The sequence below is a fragment of the Chrysochloris asiatica genome, unplaced genomic scaffold (genome assembly GCF_000296735.1).
Source record: "Chrysochloris asiatica unplaced genomic scaffold, ChrAsi1.0 scaffold00122, whole genome shotgun sequence".
NCBI lineage: Eukaryota > Metazoa > Chordata > Mammalia > Afrosoricida > Chrysochloridae > Chrysochloris > Chrysochloris asiatica.
In genome coordinates, this window is record NW_006408640.1 from 9324748 (window position 1) to 9340272 (window position 15525).

The window sequence follows — 15525 nt, forward strand, 5'->3', positions numbered from 1 at the left end:
ATGGTAAGAAATATGGATCTTGTTTCATTCTTTCTCAAAGTGATTTCCAATTTTGCCAGCACCGTTTGTTGAAGAGATTATTTCTCCCCATTTAATATATTTTGGCCTTTTGCCAAAGATCAGTTGACTGTGTGTGGATGGATTAACACAATATTAAATTTAAGAAGAAATATTCATGTCAAGGTTCAAAACCTTCAATTTCCTTGTAGTTCACAGTAGGCCATGTGGTAACATCATATGCAGCAAGGGGATTATATGAGCATAAGACTTCATCTATTTAACAGTAGTGAGAGTACAATAAACTAATTCAATCTATGAAATGATCAAATTCTATTTTTACCTTATTCAAAATACTTTTGGAAAATGTTAACAATTTTGATGTATAGTTTCCTTAAATATAATATATAACAGCTTGTTAAGAAACATAGGGCATGTCATGTAAATGACTCTTTATAACTGGTGACCCCAGTGAACAAGAATTTTCCTAGTGCTATGGAGGTCATGTTGGATGACCCTGTTTACTTTGACAATAAATGATTCTAGGCTACCTTATTGTTTTTAGTTCTTGTTTCTACATGTTGGAGTTTCTGTCATCATTTTGCTATTACGTGGTCTCTGGTTTTCTTCTTGTTGCCTCTGTGTCTAATGGCCTTCTGCATCCTGCCCACAATCACCTGAAACCACACACACAGACACTGAAGTATTAGTGATCTATGGTGGGTTGGAGAAACTGTCTGCAAGATCACAATTAAAAAACAAAAGTTTTTTTACATTAGAACAGTGTTTTACACTCAGTGTAAGAAATAGTGACTGGATTGTCACATACCCTTTGGGGCTTGGACTTTGGGTACCAGTTTCTGGACCTCAGAGGCTTTGTGATTGGTTTTGTTCTAAGGAGTCTTGGTGTGGTGCTTTAGGATAAGCATTGGACTGTTAACCACAAGGTCAGTGGTTCAAACCCACCAGCCACTCCTGAAAGCCCTCTACAGGGTCACTGTAAGTAGAAACCAACTCCACGGTACTTGGCAACAGCATGTTATATGTAAGAGGAGTGCTTGATGGTCAGCTTCTAGCTTTGTGAGGTTTTCATTTCTGTGATTTATTATGTCTTATATGCTTTATCTGTTTAGCTGGTTTTTGCTTCGGTGAGTTTTGGCCTAAATATTTTCAAAGCACAGTACATCAGTGGTAGAGACAATTTAAACACCAGAAAAGATTAGGAGTTTTAAGACCTCAAAAGAAATAAACCTCACCAGTTCTAAAGAAAAGGAAGCAAATAATATTTGCTTGCCACAGTACTGGAGGAAAGCCAGTATGCCATGGGTAGTTACCAGTGGAAGATGTGATTTTAGAGATGAGGCTGGGAGTCTGGGGAGCTGGCTGAGGACAGGAGATTCTAAAAATGACCACACTTTCCAGACTGATGAGCAAATGTATGCCCAGACTCGGCATCTTTCTGAACAGGACTTGTATCTGTCTGAAAAGCTATTTGGTTCTATAATTACTGGCCTTTTTATTTTATTTTGAAACTACTTCCAGTCTTCCTTTTTATACGACATGTCACATCCCTGGCTTAACTGCAAATTTTCCGTTTTAAAATGCCCTATTATTAATGATATTATTCAACCAAACACACTAAATTAAACATTTTCTATACTGTCCTTAATACCAAATACCCAAAGAACAAAAATCTCTGAAGTAAACTATTTTAATCTGATATACTTAACTCCTCTGGCCTTTCATTGTCTTGGTTCTCCTCCAGACTTTCCCTTGGCTCTTTTCTTCCATTTGATATCTTGACTCTTCTTCCTCCCTCTACATTCTAGATGCCAAGGTTCCCTAAGTGTGACCATTGGCCCTCTGCCTTCTCCACCCCCTGTCCCACTGGAAACACTCCTCCACATTCCTGACTCCTCTGAATACCCATGTACAAAACCCCCAAATGGCTTGAAGTCTCATGTCTTCCTCAATCTACTGCTCATTTCAGACTTAATTTTCCAGGCCAGTCACCCACTCTCAGTGCCCCTTCAAGGTCAACCCAGTTTTTCCAGCCACACAGCCTTGAAATCTGAAACAAATTTTGATTCTATTAACTCTTATCAATCTCCATAATAAAAATTCAAAACTTCCCATTAATTTTCCCTTCAAAATATCTCCGAATTTAGCCCCTTTTTCTTCGTTCTATGTTGCCTTCCCCTCCCCATGTAAACCTCAGAAATCATTGTACCTGTCTCCTAGATGATTCACTGGCTTCAGTTTTTCCCTCCACCAGACACTTAAAGATGTGCAGTCTCAGTTGAGTCTGAATTAACTTGATAGCAATGAGTATGCTTGGGAGTTCTCATGTGTTGCTTTTAAGATAAGCACTGGACAGGACCCTACCCAGAGAAACAATGGTGCCAGAGATGGAGGCAGAGATGATGACATGGAGAGATGGAGTGGCTGGGAACTCTAGACCTAGAGAGGGAGAGGGGCTGCGCACTGATGACCAAGGGCAGGCTTGCGGGGTATATACCCTTTGGATGGTTGATGATGCATGGAGGAGATTGTAACCATGGCAATGAAACGATATACGTACGATACGATGAATGTAAAGTTAATGTTCTCCCATGTAAACTATCACATAATTCACAATAAAACATAAAAAAAAAAAGATAAGCATTGGACTGCTAGCTGCAAGGTCAGCAATTCAAACCCACCAGTCACTCATCACAGTGTCAGTGGGCTCAAATGTAACAGCAAATGTGACATTGGCACAGAACCTGAAAGTGTTTTGTTCTGTGGTACATGGGGTCACCATGAATTGGTACTGACTCATAGGAAAGTATTGAATGATGTAGAAAGTATCAAAAGAAGATGAAAGAAATACAGTCACTTTAACATAAAGAAGTGATTGATGTTCAACCATTTCAAGAGGTAGCATATGCTCAAGATCCAATGGTACTGAAGGAAGAAATCTAAGGTGCACTGAATGCATTGATAAAGAACAGAGCTCCAGAAATTGATGGAATACAAATTGAAAAATTTCAATAAATTGATGCAGCACTGGAGGCACTCACTCACTTTTGCCAAGAAATTTGGAAAATAGCTACCTGGCCAACTAATTGAAAGAGATCCATATTTATGCCCATTTTACAGAGAGGTGACCCATAGGAATGTGGAAATTATTGGACAATATAAATAATATCACATGCAAGTAAAATTTAGCTAAAAGAATTTCAAAAATGGCTGCAACCGTACATTGACAGGAAATTGTTAGTAGTTCGGGACAGATTCTGACAAGGACATGGGATAATGGATATCATTATTGATGTCAGATGGATCTTGGTTGAGAGCAGAGAATACCGGAAAGACAGTCTATGCATTATTGACTATGCAAAGACTTTTGATGGTGTGGATCAAGAGCAGTTATGGACAACATTACTTTCACTAGTGGGTCACCATGTGTGTTCCTCTGTGGTTAGACTCATAGGTCTTCACTTAACAGATTTAGTGCAAGTATGGGATCAGGTTCTTTCCCTGATATCAAGTGAGAAGTGTTGGGTGGTCAGCATCTTTTCACAGTCCTTTGTGGACAACTGGGTCTTTTTGTTGGTTCTAACAATCATTCTTTGGAAGTGAGAGTAGCTGGTCTCCATCTCTAGTTAGAGGAAGTGCTACTTGGATGGACAGGATAGGCCTATGTCATGTATATGAATTGACATCTCAGTAGCTGAGGTACCAAGGGGTTTCAGTACAAGTGCAGATGGCCAGAAGGAATTGTTTGAATGTGAGATGTGGGGCATTGTAGGCAGACCAATGTTGGATGAGGCCACCAGATCTATTGCTCATTGTCTGGCTGAAGTAGAGCTAGTGCCTGTGAGGTTATGACTGATACTGCTGGTGAGATGATGGATCATTCCAGCTGATTACTGCGACATAGGTACAGGGAGTGTTCTCATTGGTCACATGGGTTTTGTAGTCAAGGCATTAATCTCTGGGAGGGGGTTGTGAGTGCAAGTGAGGTTGGGCATGCATGTATAAGCCACCTGCTTCTCAGGGAAAGGTAATGTCAGTGGCTGGGCTTGTGAGTGCAAGTTTGATTTGTTTGCATCTCTGGGAGCAGGTGCTTGATGACGTTGGGCTTGGACAAGATAGTGCAGCTACAGGTGGGGATTTTTAGTGTGGCTGTGCTTGCACACATACACAAATGAACACACATGTGATTTTTACAGAAACTTGCACACAGATAGACACACAAAAACACACACCATATGTGCATATATAATTTTATATCCACACATGTATGCTCACATACAAGGCGGCTTCAAAAAGTTTGTGGAAAAGGGGATTCAAAGACAATGGATTTTTGTATATGTCCTTTTTGAAGCCCCCTTATACATGTTCATTTTATAATAATGAGATTATGCTATTGAAACTTGACCCATTGCTGCTAAGTCGATTCTGACTCATAGTGAGCGACACTGTAGGGCACAGTCGAACTGCTTCATAGATTTCTAAGGCTGCAGTATTTATGGAAACAAGATTTCCACATCTTGCTCCCACAGAGCAGCTGCTGAGTTTGAATCACCAGTTTTTTAGTTAGCAGCCCAGTGCTTAACCACTGTGCTACCAGAATGTCTTTATTCATACTTAAATTTTATCAATGCATTTTTATTGATGTATAATGTATATACAGCAAAGTACTCACATTAGCTAGATGGGGGTGGGGGTGGGGCTTATATGCCATGGAGTTGGTTCTGATTCGTTGCCACTCCTGTATAGGGTTTCTGAGGTTGTAAATCTTTACGGGACCAGAAAGCCCCATCTTTCTTGCCGTGAAATGGTTGGTAATTTCGAACTTTGGACCTTGAGGTGAGCAGCCCGACTCGTAATCACTACACTATCAGAGCTCCTTATTAGCTGGATAAGACTATGTTAAAATGAATATGTGTATGTATTTAATATTCTTCCACTATATTTTTTCACTTAATACTAAATTGCAAAGTTCGTGCCTATCAACACAGAAATTTCTAACTCACTGTATTTAATGGATCCATTCTCAAGCTGGATGAACTATTCATATAACTAGTTCTGAATCTTTAGACTTTCCAGGAATCTACTATTAGAAAATGATTATCCTTCTACCTTTGATCACATTTCTGCAGAAATTCTGGGCTCCCTTGTATTTGTATGCATACTCTTCCACTCATGGTGCCTCTCATTTGTGGTTATAGGAATTGCAGCAAGGTGGTCATAAAGCAACCACCTGATTTCTTTCACTTCAGGACCTCATTATCCAATGAACGTTAGCATGCCTACCTCCCCTGCCATCTCCCTCAACCTACAGCGGAGACACCACTGTGCATCTGTCACGCTACTTCCTCTCTCACCAGTGTATGCCAGGTGGTCTTAATGAATGGGGTGTCCCTGGACCCTTTCATGGACCATAATCCTCTTGGGGCTTTTCCAGGCTCATATTATAACCATTCTATCATGCTCCCTTCTCTCAGTCACTTTATTTTTTCTTTTCTCTTCTGTCAAGACTACTCCACATTTCTGCTTCAGGTGGTACTAGCGATTATTTTCTCCAAGCTTCTAAGAGTCACTCTAGCAGAAAGATTTCTCATCTCCTGGGGTTAGGGTTGCCAGATTTAGCAAATAGCACTACAGGATGCACAGTTAATTTTTCTTTTCAGATAAATAACAAATAAGTATATACCAAATGTTACATGATACAAACTTTAATTTTATTTGGCAGCCTTTCCTCGTATCTTAGTTTAGTGCTGCTATAACAGAAATACCACAATTAGATGACTTTAATGAACTAAAATATATTTTCTCACAGTTTAAGAAGCAAGGAGTCTGTATTCAGAGTGCCAGCTCTAGGGGAAGGTTTTTATTTTCTCTCTTGGCTTTGGTGGAGGTCCTTGTCTCCTTTCAACATCTGTGTGCTTGGTGTTCTTTGGAGAGCACTGTATGTTTTGGCATCAATATTCCCTTGAGTCTAGGAAGCTTATAGCATATGGACACTGGGTCCAAAGGATGCTCTAAGCTCCTGACTATTCTTCCTGGGTGGTACTGAAGTCTCTCTGATACCTGCTGGCTAGTTTAATCTTCTTTATGTCTAAAAGAGATTGACTCAAGCTAAATCTATATAGATTGTATCCTGCCTCATTAGCATAATTTCCTCTAATCCTAAATCATTAACATCATGTTGTTGTTGTTAAGTGCTGTTAAGTTGGTTCCAACTCATAGCCACCCTGTCTAGGGTTTCCAAGGAATAGGCTGGTGGAGTTGAACCACTGACCTTGCGGTTAGCAGTCCAGTGCTTATCCTACAGCACCATACTAGGACTCCCATTAACATCATAGAGGATGGGATTTGCAACTTGTAGAATAATTACAGCATATTACAAAATGGAAGCTAAATAACATAATACTGAGAATCATGGCCTAGTCAAGTTGACACATATTTGGGGGAGACACAATCCAATCCATAATACCTGGGGTCCTTGCCAGAATGATAAAACATGTGTTGAATCCTCAAAATCAATGCAATCCTGCTTACCCAGTTTTACATTCAGACCCTCTTAATCAAGCACTCTCTACATCTAGTACCAGGGGGATGTCCCTAGATTCTGCCAGACACTAGGTAATTTTCTCAGCGCTTTCTTCTCTTCTCTTTTCTCCTCTCCTCCAATCCCCTCCCCTTCCCTCTTTTCTCATGCCCAGAACATACCCAACCAGGTTATGCTGTAATTTGACCCTCACTGTTAGCTTGGCATCCAGTAGAACAGGGGCAGGGATCATGAGCTTGTGGGGAAGAGGCCTTGCAAGTAGAGTGCATTGCCTCTGTGGGTTCAGAGGGTTCTGGTGAACCTGCTGAGCCAGCTCCCCCTGGATATCCATCCAGTGTCCCCAACCCATGTTTCAGGATCTCAGGCATTCCAACCAGGGCTGTGATTAGGGATTGCTGGTAAATGTTTAACAGCCAGCTCTCTGAAACAGAGAAAACAATGCCTTGAATTATAGTAATTACTGATTTGTATATATTCCCCTATGAATTTCAAGCTACCAGTATGAAGTCCCTGAATGTATAGACATAAAACCTAGGTCCAGTGTATCATAGGTTCTGATCTTAGCATAACAGACTGACTGAACATTTAAATGTCTCTGGAGCTCAGGACTTCAATGATCAGGGCCTGATTTGTTGTCAAACTGTGTCCATTCTTCTGCTACAGGCAATGTGGGCCTCTTTGAAGCCTTCCAAAGAGGATCTGCCTCTTCCTTTTAGCTTGCTAATGGCCTTCAGTCTCTCATAGTCCCTCTGCAAGACATCCTTACAACTTAAGCATCTCTGTTGTCCTTGTAAGCATTGCCCACCAGTGCTCCTCCTTATATCTTTCAAATGCCTTGATAGTGTGTTCTTTCCTGCGTCTTTTCCCACATTACCACCAGAAACATCTTCTTCAAGTGGGTAATGCATTGAGTTAAGGACTATCTTTGCCTCAGATAACTCTCAGGACATCATTCTCTGCCTATTGGGAGAGAGTGAGCTAGTTCCTAAGTCCTATCCTCCTGTCTGCATTATCTGACAAGTCTTGGAAACGTTTGTGTTAGTTTGGGTCCCTAAGAAGCAGATATCAGTATAGTATTAAATGTGCAAGGAATTTATTGAGGGATATGCCTTTGGATCATAAATTGGAAGGAAGGGGGAGGTAAGAGTTGACAACCCAGGATGCGGATGTGAGCCCTGTAAAGATGGGGGGAAGTGAAGAATTAGGAAGGAAACTGTAGCAAGCTTTTGAGGAGCTGCAGTGGAGAGTCTTGCATTTCACAGCAGTGGGTTGCACTGCTGGTTGTTGATGGGAACGACCTATGGGTCATGCAGATGGGGACACAGAGAAGCAGTCTTGTAGCCTGCAGCCCACTAAGTCCCAACTGCAGGACATCTGAGCCATGTGTGGTGCCGCCATCTTGCCTCTTTGTTTGCTATAAACTAGAAATTATATCTAAAAGCTTAGTGGATTCTATTGAGGAAATTGTGACTATAATGCATCATAAGAACAATATTAAGTTCTTCACATTGCATTCTGTCAAAGGAACTGATTGTTCACATTGGCCTGGGGTTTGGGTTAAAGTGTTTTGATCCCAGATTAGAGTCTTCCTCACTAGTGATGCTATCCCCCATGCCCTCTCAGCTTCCATGACCACCATCTTGATTCAGAAGTTCTCTTCTCTGTGTCTTTGCCATCCATGAAACTCTTACTCTAACTAGCACCCTTGGCCTCATATAATCATTCATTAAATGAACTTGGCACATGTGGACTACTGGGGTGGTGCTGTATGATCAGCACTGGACTGCGAACCACAAGGTTTGGCAGTTCAGACCCACTAGGTGCTCCTTGGAACCCCTATACAAGGTTGCTACAAGTTGGAACTGACTCAAAGGCACTTAAAAGCAATGCCTGGTGTGCCCCAGTGTCCATAATGGAACTATATTCAATCTCATTAAGAACTAAACTATGTGTTTCTTTAGCATTTACCATTGTTAACGTTCTGTTCTTGACTTTGTAAATCTTATTTAATTTTCACAAGACCCTCTGCAGCAGGTATGATATGTCTGACTTTTCAGATAGTAAGTTGCTGGATATGAAACTGTACCTCTTGGCCCTGAAGTTCACACCCTGATTCAGAGACACTCTAGCAAAGCAGGTCGAGCAATGTATACTGCATGCAGGAAGCCAAAATGGACGCAATAGGGATACTGAAGTAGGGAAGTGGTATATATTTTAAATTAGTCTGGTGGTATAGGTGTTGTTGTGGTTGTTAAGTGCTGTCAAGTTGATTCCAATCCACAGTGACCCTGTATAGGGTTTCTGAGGAGCAGCTGGTGAGATTGAATTGCTTGCAGTTCAAATGACTTTGCAGTCTGGTGCATTCATTCACAGCGCCACACCAGGACTCCGGTGGTATAGGTTGTTGTTTGTTGTTAGTTGCCAGCGAGTTGGTACTGACTTAAAACAACCCTATGTACAACAAACAAAACACTGCCCAATTCTGGGCCAAGCTCACAATTGTTGCCACGCTTGAGCCCATTGATGCTGCCACTTTGCCAGTCCATCTCGCTGGGGGTCTTCCTCTTTTTCTTTCACCCTTACTTTACCAAACACGCTATCTTTCTCCAGAGACAAGTCCTTCCTGATAATCCAAAGTATGAGAGACAAAGTCTGGCTATCCTGGCTTCCAAGGAGCATTTTGGCTATACTTTTTCCAACACAAATTTGTTTGTTCTTTTGACAGTTCATGGTACTTTTAATTTTCTCCTCCAACACCATAATGCAAATGCATCAATTCTTCTATGGTATTCCTTTCACATGCATATGAAGTTATTGAAAATACCATGGCTTGGGTCAGACTCACCTTAGTCCTCAAACTGACATCTTTACTCTTCCACACTTTAAAAAGGTCTTGTGCAGCAGGTTTGCCTAATGCAATACATCTTTGATTTCTTGACTGCTGCTTCCATGAGTGTTGATGCCTGGTCCAAGCAAAATGAAGTCTTTGAGAAGTTCAATATTTGTTCCATTTATCTTGATGTTATTAATTGGTCCAGTGAGGAGGATTTGTGTTTTCTTTACATTGAGGTGTAGCCCATACTGAAGGGTATGGCCTTTGATCTTCATCAGTAATTATTTTAAGTCCTTTTCACTTTCAGCAAGCAAGGTTGTATCATCTGCATATCGCAGATTGTTAAGGAGTCATCTTTCAATCCTGATGCCATATTTTTCTTCATGCAGTCCAGCTTCTCAGATTTGCTCCACATAAAGATTTAATAAGTATGGTGAAAGAATACACCCTGTCACACACCTTTCCTAATTTTAAACCACTCAGTGTCCCCTTGTTCTGTTCCAACAGCTGCCTCTTGGTCTATGTACAGGTTCCTCATGAGCACAATTAAGTGTCCCAAAATACTCATGTTTCACAATGTTGTCCATAGCATGTCATGATCCACACAATAGAAAGCCTTTGCATAGTTAATAAAGCACAAGAAAACATCTTTCTGGTATTCTCTGCTTTTAGCCAAGATCCATCTGACATCATCAATGATATCCCTCATTCCACATCCTCTTCGGAATCTGACTTGAACCTCTGACGTTCTCTGTCAATGTATGGTTGCAACCATTTCTGTATTATCTCTAAAAAAATTTTACTTACATGTGATGTTAATGGTATTGTCAGATGATTTCCATATTTTCTTGTATCACCTCTCTTTGGATGGGCACAAATATGGATCTCTTACAGTCAGTTGGCCAGGTAGTTGTCTTCCAAATGTCTTGGCATGGATGAGTGAGTGCCTCCAGTGCTACATCAGTTTCTTGAAAGATTTCAATTTGTATTCCATAAATACTAGGAGCCTTCTTCTTTGTCAATGTCTCCAATGTACCTTGGACTTCTTCCTTCAGGATCATTGGCTCTAGATCATATGGTACCTCTTTAAATGTTTGAACATTGACCATTTATTTTTGGTACAGTGACTGTGTATTACTTCCATCTTCTTTTGATGCTTTCTGCATTATTCAATATTTTGGCCACAGAATCCTTCAATATTTCAAGTTGAGGCTTGAATTTTTTCTTCAGTTTCCTCATCTTGAGAAATGCTGAGTGTGTTCTTCCCTTTTGGTTTTCTCACTTCAGGTTTTTTAACATTACATTGTAATATTTGACTTTGTCTTCTTAAGCTGCCCTTTGAAATTTCCTGTTAAGCTCTTTTACCACCTTCTAATTTCTTCCATTTGCTTTAGCATCTCTGTGTTGGAAAGCAAGGTTCAGAGTCTCTTCTGAGATCAATTTTGATCTTTTTCTTCTTTCTTTTCTTCTTAATGACCTTTAGCTTTCTTACTGTATGATGTTCTTGATGTCATCCCAAAACTCTTCTGGTCTTTGGTCTTTAGTGTCTAATGCATCAAATGTGTGTTTGAGATGATCTCTAAATTCAGGTGGGATATGTTCAAGCTCCTGTGGACTTGTTTTAATTTTCTTCAGCTTTAGCCTGAACTTGCATAAGAGAAATTGATGGTCTGTTCCACAGTCTGCCTCTGGCCTTGTTTTGAATAATGATACAGAGCTTTCCCACTATCCCTTCCCACAGATGTATTCAATTTGATTTCAGTGTGTTCTATCTGGTGAGATCCATGTATACAGTCATCTTTTATATTGTTAAAAAAGGCATTTTCAATGAAGAAGTCATTGATCTTGAAAATTCTATCATGAGATTTCCAGCATCGAGTCTAACACCAAGGTCATGTTTTTCCATGAATGCTCTTTCCTTTTTGCTTCTAACCTTTGCATTCCAATATCTAGTAATTACCAATGCATCTTGATTGCATGTTTGATCAATTTCAGACTGAAGAAGTTGGTAGAGTTCTTCAAAGTTATCATCATTCATGCTAGCAATTGGTGCATAAATTTGAATAATAGTGGGATAACTGGTCTCCCACATAGGAGTATGGATATTACCCTATCACAGGCAGCGTTTTACTTCAAGACAGATATTGATATTTTCTTTTTGATTATGAATCTGATGCTGTTCCTTTTCAATTTGTCATTCCTGGCTTAGAAAAACATGTGATTGTCAGATTCAAAATACCCAGTGCCAATTCATTGGGTATATTGATGTTTATGCATTCCATTTCACTTTTTACTATTTCCAATTTTCTTAGATTCATATTTCTTACATTACATGTTTTGATTATTAATGAATATTTACAGCTGTTTCTCTTCATTTTGAGTTGTGCCCCATCAGCAAATGAAGATCTTGAAAGCTTTACTCCATTTGTGTCATCATGGTCAACTGTACTTTGAGGAGACAGCTCTTCCTCAGTCATATTTTGAGTGCCTTCCAACAAGAGAGGCTCATCTTTGGCACAATAGCTGACAGTATTCTGGTGCTACTAATCATGTTTCAATATTGAATATTCTGGGGCTATGTGATGGTGTTCCACTGTCAGTGGCTAAGCATTCAGAAGTAGTCTGTCTCTCCTTCTTCCTAGTCTTCATCTGGACACTCAACTGAAACCTGTCTACCATGTGTGTACCCTAATGGTATTTAAAATACCAGTGGCATAGCTTTCACTATTATAGTCCACACAAAACTTCCACAGTACAGCAAATTGACAGATGAGTGGTAGGCACAGAGAGAATAGACAATTAAAAATCATATGAAGAAATAACATAAGATGGCTCAAACAAGTGAACAAAATAAAGGGTAAAAAAATCTTCTTGAGGAAGAAATGGTAATATATCTAGTTGATGACAAATTCAAAAGATATGTAGGATCCTTAAAGAGATCAAGGAAGGCTTGGAGAAAAGATGGCATCTTGATAATATACTCTACCTAATTCTTCTACAACAGTGATGCAAAAAACTGAGTGAGACACATACAGATGAAAATCCTAGAACTGTAACCTTCAACTGAAGATAAAATTTGTTCAAAAAACCAGTTGCAAAGAGAAACAGTGATTTAGGAAAGAAATGAAGCTGGCTCCACTCTACATCTGGCCATGTTAAGACACAGAAGACAACCTAGATGGGGAAAAAGAGGGAAACTTAATAGAGTTTCCAGAAAGACAGTATGGATAGAACCAGAGTGAAGCAAGGTGAGCAGAATATGACCTAGAACTGGGAGAGGAAAGTGTCACGAAGCAGGTGAAAGTTCCAGTAACACAGGCAAATAGAGAGTGAGGAGGGAGTCAGTGAAGGGGAATCAAACAACTCACTAGTAGAAAGTCCTCATCACTTGGATTGAGAACATACATGGAGGGGAAGTCCTATTGGGAGAGTGGTTGAGGATTTTGGGCTCTGGAAGCCCTTACGTGATTCAGTAAGGACATGAAGTGGATAATTGGCTATGCTCACCCAAAAGTACATTGATCCCATGTCAATAAATTTCAACCAGAGAAGTTCTTTCTCCTCTTTCCCCACCATTCCTTCCAGGTGACCAGAGATGAGAATCTCCCGAATCTCCAACAACCTAGTTGCTATGGATGATGCCGTATCGTCCCACACTCAATTAGTTCTATTGGGCTACCTCCCACTACCAGTGACTACCCAACAGCACACTTCCCAAGAATATCAAGCCCTAAGTCTACAGTGCCTGTGTCACTGACAGGTCATAATCTCAAGGAACTCAAGATTCCTGCCTGTGGCTTCTTCCATCAAGGATGCATGCATGCGCAGAACATGAGTCAGACTCCTGCCCCACTCCACTCCTGGGCACACACGCCAATAGACCATTCAACATACAGCATTCCTGCAACACTTATTTTTTGTTTGTTCATTTGTTTTCATTTTTTCCCCATTTTTCCTTCCTTTTTATTGTTTTGTATTTTCTATTTTCTTATTTGTGCCCCTTTATTTCTCCCCATTTTATTCTTATCCTCTTCCTCTTTTTGTCTCTTTTCTTTCATTTTGCCACATGTAACCAGGGGAGGACATCATTTCCCTCACTAGTCAGCCATACCTACCACACCTACCACCTACTGCCTTACCCATCAAGCAACTGCCACCACTCACTCTTGCACCACTTGATTAATGACAGACAATGGGAAACACTTGCTCATCCCATGTGTAGCTGCTCTCATGACCAGCAAGCAGAGACCCAGTTACTCCATCCAACCTGGAGACAGGAGAGTAGTAGTTCAGTTACTATTGTTGTTGTTATGTGCCAGGGAGTCCGTTCCTACTCATAGCAACCCGGTACAGGGTTTCCAAGGTTGTAAATCTTTACGGGAGCAGAAAGCCTCATCTTTCTCCCGTGCAACAGCTTAGTTCAGTGAAAAAAGAAAAAGTCAGTAAAAAGAATAGGAGAGATATAGCCATTGGAGGGCAGAGCCACACCCACACTGCACTGCATCTTGCTTACCACCAAGATCCCAACAGTCACCATGATGCTGATCACAGAAGGCAGTGAGGGGTTTGTGGTGAAAGTCAAGGGTCTATCCTGGTCCTGCTCAGCTGATGAGGTGATGTGCTTCTTCTCTGATTGCAAAATCCAAAATGGCACATCAGGTATTCGTTTCATCTACACCAGAGAAGGCAGACCAAGTGGTGAAGCATTTGTCAAATTTGAATCTGAAGATGAAGTGAAATTAGCTTTGCAGAAGGACAGAGAAACCATGGGACACAGATACGTGGAAGTATTCAAGTCCAACAATGTTGAAATGGATTGGGTGTTGAAGCATATAGGTCCGAATATCCCTGATACTGCCAACGATGGTTTCATCTGGCTTAGAGGACTCCCTTTTGGCTGTAGCAAGGAAAAAAATTGTTCAGTTCTTTTCAGGGTTGGAAATTGTGCCAAATGGGATAACACTTGCCAGTAGACTTTCAGGTGTGGAGCACAGGGGTGGAGGCCTTTGAGTAATTTGCTTCACAGGAGATAGCTGGAAAGGCCTTAAAGAAACACAAAGAAAGAATAGGGCACAGGTACATTGAAATTGTCAAGCATAACCGAACTGAAGTCCAAACCCGCTATGATCCTCCTCGAAAGCTCCTGGCTATGCAGTGGCCAGGTCCCTGTGATAGGCCGGGGTCTGGCAGAGGGTATAATAGCATTGGGAGAGGGGTGGGATTTGAAAGGCTGAGGCGTGGTGCCTGTGGTGGAGTGTATGGCAGGTATGATGACTATGGTGGTTATAATGATGGATGTGGTTTCGGGTCTGATAGATTTGAAAGAGACCTCAGTTACTGTTTATCAGAACTGTCTGATCCTAAATGTAGAGATGGTGGGTCCAGTTTCCAAAGCATTACAGGCACTGTGTACACAAGAGTGGGTTAGCTTACAGAGCCACTGAGAATGATATTTACAATTTTTTCCCACCTCTTAACCCCATGAGAGTACACGCTGACATTGGACACAATCGCAGAGTTACTAGTGAGACTGATGTTGAAATTACTACTCATGAAGATGCTGTGGCAGCTACGGCAAAAGTCAAAGCTAATATGCAACACAGGTATGTGGAGTTCTTCTTGAAATCTACTGTAGGAACAAGTTGAGGGGTTTACAATCACAGTTATGTAGAAGTCTTTTTGAATTCTACCACACGGGCAATTGGTGGTGCTTATGGAGCCAAATGATGGGCAGCATGGGTTTATCCAATCAGTCTAGTTATGTGGGTCCTGCTAGCCAGCAGCTGAGTGGTAGTTATGGAGGTGATTGTGGTGGTCAGAGCAGTATGAGTGCATACGACCAAGTTCTGCAGGAAAACTCCAGTGATTATCAGTCCAATCTCGCTTAGGTAGAGAAGGAACTCTCTACAGCTATTACAGAAATGAGAGCTGTACATCTATGGGAGGAGAGATGTCTAGCATAACCAGTATGGTTGGTAAATGGGAAATATAATTGATTCTGCTCACTTGTTCAGCTGTTTTTTGTTTTTGTTTTTTAAATTCCTTTTTCCTTTTTTAAGAAAATAAAACCAACAAAAATTAATTAAGTTTAACAGTTTTGCATTACAGGCTTGTGATTCATGGTTACTTTAAG

At 40.7% G+C, this 15525-nt stretch overlaps 1 pseudogene; it reads left to right on the forward strand.

Annotated features, from left to right (window-relative positions):
• Nucleotides 1-13927: 13927 nt before the first annotated feature.
• On the forward strand, nt 13928-15280 carry LOC102825515 (annotated as a pseudogene).
• Nucleotides 15281-15525: the final 245 nt, after the last annotated feature.